Below are 11,724 nucleotides of genomic sequence, written 5' to 3'. Positions count from 1 at the left end.
ATTAGTTTATTGATTTACTTTTGGCCACACTGGGTCTTGATTGCTGTGTGTGGGCTTTCTCTAGTTGCGGTGAGCAGGGACTCCTCTCTAATTGAGGCGCACGGGCTTCTCATTGCGACGGCTTCTCTTGTTGCGGAGCACCGGCTCTAGGCAAGCAGAGGAGTTGCAGCTCCTGAGCTTAGCTACCCCGTGGAAGGTGGGCTCTTTCTGGACCAGGGGCCGAACAAGTGTCCCCTGCATTGCAAGGCAGATTCTTTGCATTGCAAAGGTCCAGATCTCACTGGACCACCAGGGAGATAATTTTATACCCAGGAGAAGAGGAAGAAGTTTTCAAGTCTGACAATACAATCTTTTATCAAGAATGTGCAAACATGAGAACTCTTTGTTTTTAGAAGTGTCGACTGGCAAAAGATCTTTGGAAAGCAATTTAGCATTATCCCGTAAGGCTGTAAATATGCATATCCTATAACTCAGTAATTCCATATCTAAGCCACAGGAATTCTTGCTTATCTGTATCAGAAAGCGTGTAAAAAAAATAAACATAGAAGCATTGTTCATGAATAAAAACATAAGGAAAAGCAAAAAAAGACAGAAAAGAAACAGTTAGAATGATCCACTATCAAGGAAATGAATAAATAAGTGGCTTCATAGTCACACAACAAGACAGTGAAAATAAAATAATACAAGTACTCACATCAATAGAGTAATATTTTGAGAGACAAAATGGTAAATGAAAAATAGTCTCAAGAGACTACATGCAATCCAATGTTTATAAAGCCTCCAGACTAGCAAAATAATGTATACAGATGTGATGAAGCCATAAAAGAACGCAGAAGCACAGTAAACATACAGTCTAGAAGAGTGATTGCCTCTGGGATGGGGGAGGGAGATGCAGCGGAGGGTGTCAGGGAGCCGCCTTAGGAATGTCCCTGGCTAACTCTCAGGTCAAGGAACGGGTTACTATTGTGCTGTGTAACTTGCTTGTGTGTTATCTGTATTCATGTAGGCATACAGATATCAACCAAAGAAAAATTTATCTGCCTTCCTTTTCGGTATGAGTACATCTCTTACCTGATCTCCTTTATAAACACTCATTAAAGGAAAAACTGATTATGTTAATAACAACAAAGCCTTTTTTTCCTAAAGCACAAAGCAAAAAAGAGCTGTGAGCTAATAAAAGCTATCTACCCATTTCTGGTCAAGGCTATGGTTTTTCCAGTGGTCATGTATGGATGTGAGAGTTGGACTGTGAAGAAAGCTGAGGGCCAAAAAATTGATGCTTTTGAACTGTGGTGTTGGAGAAGACTCTTGAGAGTCCGTTGGACTGCAAGGAGATCCAACCAGTCCATCCTGAAGGAGATCCGTCCTGGGTGTTCATTGGAAGGACTGATGCTGAAGCTGAAACTCCAGTACTTTGGCCACCTCATGTGAAGAGTTGACTCACTGGAAAAGACCCTGATGCTGGGAAGGATTGGGGGCAGGAGGAGAAGGGGATGACAGAGGGTGAGATGGCTGGATGGCGTCACCGACTCCATGGGCATGAGTTTGAGTAAACTCCGAGAGCTGGTGATGGACAGGGAGGCCTGGCATGCTGCGATTCATGGGGTCGCAAAGAGTCCGACACGACTGAGCGACTGAACTGAACTGACCCATTTCTGAGAGAGAGAAAGTGGGCGGAGGGGGTTGCTGAGGAAGCATGGCAGAGGAAACAGTGGCCAAAATGTATCCTTTGAGAATAAAGGCACAAAGCTGGGAGAGGCGGAGCTCTACAGAGCCCGTGGGGAGACCCTGGCTCCAGGAACTGTGATAGAGATGGGAGTGAGAAGGTGGAGCAGAAGTCAAGGAGGTTATTTGAAGATTGCTATATAAAAGTCTAATCCACTCAACGTCCCTCCACTGACCCAGGTAGAAAATTCCTGGATGGAAAAATCACATACTCTTGGCAAATGCTGCTTCTTGGTGAAAGGGGCTCAGGTTAGATTTTAGTACTTCTTTCAAGGGGAGCTGGGACCTCCAGAGCCTTTCTGAAGGTCTGCAGGCAGAAACATTTCAGTTTTCTGTTCCCAGGGAAAGGCTTCAGTTGAATCTGTTATCATTTGCCCATCTACTGTCCTGCTTTCAGAATGCTGTTGCTATTTTCTCTTCTTAGCCCTTGGGTTTTTGCCCTTTTATTAAATTCCTTTATCATGATGAAGGGGCGGGAGCAAGGTGGCAGGAGATTTCAGGCAAACTTGAATATCCAGTCCCCTGTTAACCAAAGTCTCTGTAAATTTTACCACAAGAAAAATAAGGAATATTTAATCAAATTAAGTTGAGGAGATAAAATGTTTGTGTACACGTTTAGTGGGTTGTTAAAAATGAAACGGAACTGAAAATATTAGGATATATCTTATGTAGCAAGAGTAAGTACTGTTTCTTGAAATGTGTGTATTATTTAAATGTGGTTCTTATTGTGGGTATGATTTTTTTTTCAGTTTGAAAAGCTCTCACTTAAATATAGCTCTCAAAGGCCAGAATGGGGCTTCCAGGTTCAGAGACGCTGACAGTTTTCTGGATCATGGGGCTGGAAAATAGCTAGCCACATACTAGTTCTAAATCAACTGCTGAATTCTTGAGGATCAGCCCTGTGAGAGGAGAGCTGAGTGCTCAGGGATGAGGTTCAGTAATTTCTTACAGTGTGCGTGCATGCCTGGTCACTTCAGTCACGCCCAACTATTTGCAACCCAATGGACTGTAGCCCGCCAGATTCCTCTGTCCAGGGAATTCTCTACTCAAGAATACTGGAGTGGGATGCCATTTCCTTCTCCAGGGGATCTTCCCGACCCAGGGATTGAACCTACATCTCTTACGTCTCCTGCATTGACAGGCAGGTTCTTTACCACTAGTGCCACCTAGGAGGCCCTTCTTATAGTATATCCTCTTGTAAAAATCACTATTCATAAATGAATAACTTGGCAACCATGCATGCATGCATTGGAGAAGGAAATGGCAACCCACTCTAGTATTCTTGCCTGGAGAATCCCAGGGACAGAGGAGCCTGGTGGGCTGCCGTCTATGGGGTTGCACAGAGTTGGACATGACTAAGGTGACTTAGCAGCAGTAGCAAACACATAAAAGAGCAAACAAAATTTTTTAAAGTTTGCTGATTTTCTACAGTGTGGGCAGGCACTGCCTTAGGGTTTTACTGAGAGAACCAAAGAACTGTCCTAAGAAGGAAAATTGTTGTTGTGTGACTAAGTCGTGTCTGACTCTGATGTGACCCGGTGGACTGTAGCCCACCAGGCTTCTCTGTCCATGGGACTCAGGCAAGAATACTAGAGTGGGTTGCCACTTCCTTCTCCAGGGGATCTTCCCTACCCGGGGATAGAACCCAGGTCTCCTGCATTGGCAGGCAGATTCTTCACCACTGAGCCACAAAGGAGGCCCAAGAAAGAAAATGCTACATCATTAAAAGTCTAAGGTTGGGACAGTGGAAAAAACAGTTCTATATGATGATCTTAGTATGTTCTAGAGATACAAAAAACCAGAGGGATGTTATGTATGTATAAAATTTAATTTATTCTATTTCATTGAGCCAGGCTGAAATGAGAATCACATGCAATCATTCAGGGAAAGTACTTTGAAAATGAAAAAAAGTAATATACAATTTTAATGTAAGGTAAAACCTCAGATATCTGTGGTCCCTTATGGTGTGGGGAATGTAAGGATGTTTTTTATCACACAATGAGTAGGAGGGGACATTTGCAGGGTTATATTTATGCTTTCATATTTTGGGATGGAATATTTTCCAGCTGTCAGAAATGCTGAAAGGTCAGCACAGCCAGCTACAGAGTTTGTTACTAACTAAGCTGTTTTTCACATCTTCTGTATGATGCTAGTTTACTCATTGTCCTTCTTTCTGGGTGACCGTAGATAATTGATGCTTTCTCACCTTACTTTCCACATTGGTGATTATAGATATACAGACATGGAATTACAGGTGTTGAGCCAGCAATGGAAGATTCCTTTCAGTGCTAACTGTCTGTGTCAATCCTCTACCAACCTAGTGACCTGGGCCCATTTTCCCCTTGAACTCGTTAATCAAGTCCTTTCCATGAACCCACCCTCAAATCAGTTTAACTGTGACAGCCACCCTGAGACATGATCCTTCCCACGGCTCCCAGATCAAAAGAGAACAATCTCTACGGGAAAGTATTTCTGGCCACTTCCAGAAAGCAGTCATTGGCACAATGTAGTGCTCAAATAACGTGAGAAAAACCAATCCACATACCACTACATTTTACTTGTTGATTTTAGAAGAACTAAAATCTGTGCCTGCAGCAGAGGAAAGACTCCCATGAACACAGAAGTTGAGATCGTCAACTCTATCATGTACTGTACTTCTAAGTGCTGAGGTCAGGAAGGGAATGTTTGCATTGGTTTCTAGCAGACTATATGGCTTCATGAGATTGTTCTTGATCTCATTAAAAAAAGAAAAATCTATCTCTAAATGGGAAAAAGAAACAATTATAAAAATATTAAAGAAAATGTTGGAAATTCTAAAAAAAAAAAGAAAGATTGGGGATAGTGAAGGTTCTCCTAAGCAACAAACAACTCCAGCATTTTAAAAGAAAATGTTGTTAGATTTGACCCTATAAAAATTGATGTACAAAAAAATAAGAAAAATGTGTGTTGGTGTATATAAAAAAATACACTTTAAATATTTTGTGATTTTAGTTGTCATATATACCTCAAGAAAGCTGAAAAGATTAAAAGGCCAACCATTGATAGGGAGAATTCTGCCAATGTATTAATAAATAGACATTTAATATCTAGAAAATATAAAAGATTCTATGAGTTTAAAAAAATACACAAATAGGAAATAGAAAAAAGATGCAAAGATACATAGCTAGAAAAAGAAGTAGCCATTAGCCTCTGAAAAGATATTCAGCTTGATAAAATCATGTAAAGATTATGTATTATTGGTCATCATCGTTGTTGTTCAGTCACTCAGTCATGTCCAACTCTTCACGACCCCATGGACTGCAGCACACCAGGCTTCCCTGTTCTTCACTGTCTCCCGGAGTTTGCTCAAACTCATGTCCGTTGAGTCTGTGATGCCACCCAGCCATCTCGCCCACTGTCATCCCCCTCTCCTCCCACCTTCAATCTTTCCAGCATCAGGGTCTTTTCAAATGAGTCAGTTCTTCGCATCAGGTGGCCAAAGTATTGGAGCTTCAGCATCAGTCCTTCCAATGAATATTCAGGATTGATTTCCTTTAGGATTGACTGTTTTGATCTTCTTGCAGTCCAAGGGATGCTCAAGAGTCTTCTCCATGGTTCAGAAGCATTAATCCTTTGGCACTCAGCCTTCTTTATGGTCCAACTCTCGCATCCATACATGACTACTGGAAAAACCATAGCTTTAACTAGACAGACCTTTGTTGGCAAAGTAATGTCCATGCTTTTTAATATGCTGTCTAGGTTTGTCACAGCTTTTCTTCCAAGGAGCAAGCGTTTTTTAATTTCATGGCTGCAGTTGCCATCTGCAACTGATTTTGGAGCCCAAGAAAATAAAGTCTGTCACTGTTCCCATTGTTTCCCCATCTATTTGCCATGAAGTGATGGGACCGGATACCATGATCTTAGTTTTTTGAATAGTGAGTTTTAATCCAGCTTTTTCACTCTCCTTTTTCACCTGCAGATGAAAGAGGCTCTTTAGTTCTTCTTCGCTTTTTGCATAAGGCTGGTGTCAACTGCATATCTGAGGTTATTGATATTTCTCCCTGCAATCTTGATTCCAGCTTGTGCTTCATCCAGCCTGCCATTTCACATGATGTACTCTGCATATGAGTTAAATAAGCAAGATGACAATATACAGCCTTGATGTACTCCTTTCCCAGTTTGGAACCAGTTCATTGTTCCATGTCTTACTCTAACTGTTGCTTCTTGACCTGCCTACAGCTCTCTCAGGAGGCAGGTCAGGGGATCTGGTATTCCCATCTCTTTAAGAATTTCTCACAGTTTGTTGTGATCCACACAGTCAAAGGCTTTAGCATAGTCAGTGAAGCAGATGTTTTTCTGGAATGCTCTTGCTTTTTTTTATAGTCAACGGATGTTGGATCTGGGTCATCATAGGAGTAAAATTAAAAAATAGATATCAAGGATTGGCATATGGGGAGACAGACATTCAGATACAGTTGGTGTACTTTAAATTGCTACTGCCTATTTGCTGGATTATTAGTGGTTTCATTAAAATTTGCAATTGCATTCTTGGACCCAGCAATCTACCACCAAGTATCTATTCAAAAGAACAATTCATACACATACATAAAAGTTTTACAAGTATGTTTATTTCTACGTTCTCTGAAATAGCAAGCATGGAATCTAAAAATAACAGAAAATATAAAAGACACTATGAGTTTAAAAAAGTTAAGTAAATAAATATATAATAGAATATACTTATACATTAAAATTTTGTACTTTATATAATGAAGTGCATACATAATCATATAAATAAGTTTAAATGTGTATAGTTATGTAAAATTATATATATCTGAATGAATTATGGTATATATATTTGAATATGCACAGTAATTAAAAGGAATGAAGAAAATTAATGTATACCAATGTGGAAAGAGCCCCAAGATGGACTGGGACTTTTGCAAAATGCAAGTTACATTAGAATGAGACAGAGGGCAGGGAGAGGAAACATTAACTCTTTAGCTACTCTGTAATAATGAGCATGTATCAGGAAGTATTGGTATGTTATTTACATAATTGTTATTAATAAATTTGAGAAAGAAATTAAACAATGCGGGAAAGGAAAGAGAGGGGAAGGGGCGGGAGGGAGAGGAAAGGAAGGGACAGGAAGTAGAACTTCTGCATGCACGAGGCACGAAATCGTCAGGGTGAGAAGCACCTGGGCTCCTTAATGATGGTTTCCTCTAGAGGGACCTCATTGCCTTCACCTAAAGTTCTCTTTACAAGAGAAATAGAGCAGTCATTCATAGCCCAGTCTCAGGAACCAGGTTGTTGGGTTCAAATAAACCTCACCAGACGTATGATCTTGGTCCACTTACTAGGCCTATCTGTACCTCAGTGTTCTCATGTGGAAAGGAGAGGGGAAAAATAGCATCTACTACATGAAGTTCCTGTAAAGATTAAATAAATAAAATATCTTTGGCGCATCACTGATACACGGCAGACACCCAGTGAATGCAAGTTCTCACTACCGATACCGACGGGCATCCCCTCTATTTTTTGGCTGCGAATTATGTTGAAGAGCACTGCTCTCTTTTCTTGTCTAGAATACAGGGAGAGAAAGCTGTGTTGGAAACCCACCCAGATGTGAGTAGATCCAGGTGGGCAGCATGGCCCCTGGCATCATATAGCCTGAAGACCCAGTAGGTTAGGTTCTAAGGCAAAAAACAATCAATACCTACCTCGCATCATTGTAAGAGTTAAAAATAGTGTTTCTGTAGTGTTTAATAGTGCCTGTTAGTAAATGATTCTGTTCAGTTCACTCAGTCGTGTCCGGCTCTTTGCGTAAACGGTAGCTGTTATTAATCATGGTCTGAGACTACCTAAGCTGGTTTGTTTTAAAATTTGGAAAATCAGCTTCATTAGTAGCACTGTTAGCACAGAAACCTTGACCAAATATAAGTCTAAATGTTGGACTAAGAACCCAGAGTTCTAGAAAGAGAAAATTAGAAAATTTTGCCAACTTCCATGGTACCTTTTAAGAAGTTATTTAATCAAATGAAATAATTCATTAATGGTGATAGGGTCTGTAGCCAGAACACAGAACTACTCACTGTGATTATGCATGAACTTCATTTGAAATTCTCAGACTTCTCTTTTTATGTGTTCTATGAAGTCATTAAGCTGGAAATTTTCATGGGATTTTCACCTACTAGTTTTGGCTTGTTCTAGTTTCTAAAAGAGCTCCATGCCTATGTGCTAGCATTCCTGGGCCACCTGCATGATTTTATCCCTACTTTTTTGAACTTTACCAACAATTTCAGAGAGGTTGGGTAGGGTGGTTCTTATTCAAAATTTTCAATGATTGGTTGAAAGGAATAGCACTATATAGTTATTCCTTCCCTTATATCCCATAGTTATTTGTCTTATATTAACTCCAGTTGATTCCTCTTGCAAGTGACTATAGTGACACCCCAACTCCATCCTTCCAACAGGAAATGTCTCTGTCCAGTCTGAACCAGAGCATTTTAACCACTTAGGGTAATAGATGATTTTCTACCCTACATTATATTGACATGTCTTACCTCCTAGCTTATAAATGCCTTGAGGAATCAAAGTGTATTCATATAGCCTCATAAGCCTAATAAAACACTTTATGATAAATTATGATAGAAAAATAAGAAAGCCTATCCTAAGATTTTTTTAATCTCTAGGATAATTTAAAAATTAAGGACTATGATTTTAATTGTTAAAAAAATACCAATTTAATTTTTAAATACCAGTATGATTATACCAGTTATTATACTAATGGCTTACTTTTTATCCTGATATTATACTTTTCATCATAAGAACATTTTATTTTAAAGAAGTAATATTTTATTTTAAGGAAATAAGTTTATTAACATTTTATTTTAAAGAAATAATTTCATAAGATTAAAAAATTTTTTTCAATTTAATGGATTAGAAAAATCTAAATAGGTTAGCTCCTTTATAAAGATGTCTTGAAAATTTACGGATCAGTCTCATGCTATGGATGTATCATACATGTATAATATAAATATAGGGTTGACCCTAAGCAATATTTTTAAATTCCTTATAGTCTTAGACTTTTTATAAAAGCACTTTCTTTGAACACTTAATGTATATTATCTTGTTCAATCTTCACAGCAACTAAACCTAGAAGTAGAATATTCATGCATCTATCATTCATTCATTAAGTACTTTTTGAGACCCTACCAGATATCAGATATGGTACTGAGTGCATTAGAATAAAATAGTTGAGGGGTGGGAAGGAAGAAGGTACCCATCCTCATGGATCTTATGAAAGGAAGAGAGAGAGAACAAATAAACATCTAATAGAATATCAGGTAATAAATATTATCCCTTCCCTCCCCCAAAAGCATAAGGAGAAGGATTGGGGAGATGGTGGGGGTAATAGTTAATTCATATAAAATGTCCTAAAAGGTCTCTTTGAAGGGTTAACATTTGAGCAGAGACCTGAATAAAAACAGGGCAAAAATCACGCAGATAACCAGACAAGAAAAAATATTCTATGCAGAGAAAATCACAAGTGCAAATGTCCTGAGGTGAGAGCATTTTAGCTTAAAGTGAGGGTGGAAAGGCAGACAGAGGCCACACCCTACAGGGCCTCTTGAATCATAGCAAGAATCTTGAGAATTTTTTCTAAATGTGATAATAAACAAGGGGTTCTGAGCAAGGGAATGACATAATCTTAATGACTTCTATACTAAACATATTAGTTACAGGTTGAGAATAGAATACTGGCTGGGACAAGAGTGGAGGCAGCACCCTGTTTTATTTTTTAACATGTAGGCATTGGGCTTTACTGAATGCTTTTTCTGCATTCATTGAAATGATCCATATGGTTTTTCTCCTTTAATTTACTTCATATAGAAAATTGCATTAAAGTGCATACTAACGTTAACCATCTAAACATACACAAATGAAACACTCTTGTTCATAATGAATTTTTAATTCATTACTCAATTCAGTTTCCTTCTAATTTATTCAGAATATTTTCTGTGTTTGTACATGAAGTGGGCCTATAATAATCTTTTCTTACATAGTACTTACCCAATTTTTTCTCAGGATTATACCAGTCTCATAAGTTGTGTAGTTATTGGAGAGAAAGTGAAAAGATCATTTGTGGCCAAATGGGACATACAGGAAGTTGGAATTGTGTTAATTTGCCAATGAGAATCTGATAAAGTTTTGAACTCTATCCTCTAACCAGATATGATGACGAGTCTTTAGAAAAGAAGACAGAAATAAAAGACAAAAAGAAGACAATAATAATATTGGTTGCAGTGGTATTTAAAGAGTTTTAATGAACCTCCCCCCCAAAAAAAATTTATGAAATTAACAACTGATTAATTTACAACTTTTCAGCAACCCATCGTACTCAAGCCACCAGCTAGTTTTGCAAGTTTCTAGAAGGACTTGAATACCCAAATCTAGTAAGAAAATGATTGATTGTAAATAAATTCCAGTCTTGTATTCTGAACAGCTCAAAGTACGATGTATGGTGTATCTCACTGATACACCTCTTCTTACAGGTTAGGAATCTGAGGCCCAAAGAGGGCCTTAGATTACTTATCCAAGGCCACTCAGCTTAAACAATAGGGAGCCCCAATGGGAGACCTTATTGGATGCCAAGATAAGAAGGAAAGATGAGTGAAAGATGAGAACCAAGTTGCCAGTCTGATTCATTTTGGTGGTAAAGTTAACAAAGTCAGGAGGAGGAGCTGGTTAGGGTGTCTGAGGAAGAATTCAGTATGGAACTTGACAGGTTTATGCTGCTGGTGGAATATACTGATGGAAAAGTCAAGCACTCTGTTAAAAATAGAAATCTCAATCTTAGCAGAAGGGTTAGGGTCAAGACGGGAATTTGGAAAGTCTCAACTTAAAGCTGAACAGTGAGAGCAAGTGAAATGCAGAACAAATATTCTGAAAACAAATTATAATTATCCTCTCTGAGGTTGCGGGTGGATAAAAGGATAGTGTAAGCATACATAATTGTTCTTTGGTTAGCAAAAAACATTAAGGCATTGTCTTTCTGAAATAAGCCAATAATTGAACCTCAATTATCATCATATTGTAAAAAGAGTTTAGTTGCTATTTCCTAAAGGCTATATATGTGACAGTCTGTTTCCTTCCTGAAATAAGCCAATAATTGAACCTCAGTTATCATCATATCGTAAAGAGAGTTAGTTGCTCTTTCCTAAAGGCTGTATAGGTGAGAGTCTGTTTCCTATGGGCTGTGTTCCTCAACGTGAGTCTGGTTTCCCCATTAGAAGCATGAGGAAATGTTGACTTCACTCAGCTCCACTCCTCTTTCTTCAAAGGCTCCCCTTTGGCCAAACTTGTTTCAGCTTGGAAATGGCTCTAGAATGATGGAAATCTGTCCCCATACCTCTTCCAGCTTCCTTTTTTGGCTTTAATGCTTCCAGAACAATCTGTGGATGTTTTAGAAGCACAAGACAGTATTAGTTTTAATTTACTGTTTATTTTATTTTGGCTTCCCTGGTGGCTAAGTTGGTAAAGAATCTGCCTGCAACGCAGGAGACCCAGGTTCAATCCCTGGGTGGGGAAAATCCCTGGAGAATGTAATGGCTACCCACTCCAGTATTCTTGCCTGGAGAATTCCATGGACAGAGGAGCCGGGCAGGCTACAGTCCATGGGGTCCCAAAGAGCTGGAGACGACTGAGCAGCTAACATTTTCACTTTTCACTATTTATTTACTTAGATTTCTCTACATGTCAGTGGGTGTGGTGGTTAAAATCAGCTCAGCAAAGTTCCTGTTGAGCATCTGGGTGACAGCTGCTGTGTTTGGGGACAGGATGGAGGTGGACTCAGCTCCACCACACCTTATCCAGATGGAGCTCTGAACAGCAGAGCTCAGGACAGCCCAACTCAGCAAGATAGAAATCAGAGCATCCCTTGATTGCCTTTAGTATTTTTGGCAATTTGGAGACCATCACATTTTGTCTTGGATTTCATAGTTTTCTTCTTCTCAGAAA

The 11,724-nt window shown here is 39.0% G+C and overlaps 1 non-coding gene across 1 annotated transcript; it reads left to right on the top strand.

The window, feature by feature from the left end:
- The first annotated feature begins 11,223 nt into the window (after positions 1 to 11,223).
- TRNAC-GCA lies at positions 11,224 to 11,295 on the top strand. Its single transcript has one exon. It is a non-coding gene; the product is annotated as a tRNA-Cys (tRNA).
- Positions 11,296 to 11,724: the final 429 nt, after the last annotated feature.

The sequence above is a fragment of the Cervus elaphus genome, chromosome 3 (genome assembly GCF_910594005.1).
Source record: "Cervus elaphus chromosome 3, mCerEla1.1, whole genome shotgun sequence".
Lineage (NCBI taxonomy): Eukaryota > Metazoa > Chordata > Mammalia > Artiodactyla > Cervidae > Cervus > Cervus elaphus.
The sequence above is the reverse complement of the archived record's forward strand: the minus strand, read 5'-3'. Positions and strand labels throughout refer to the sequence as shown.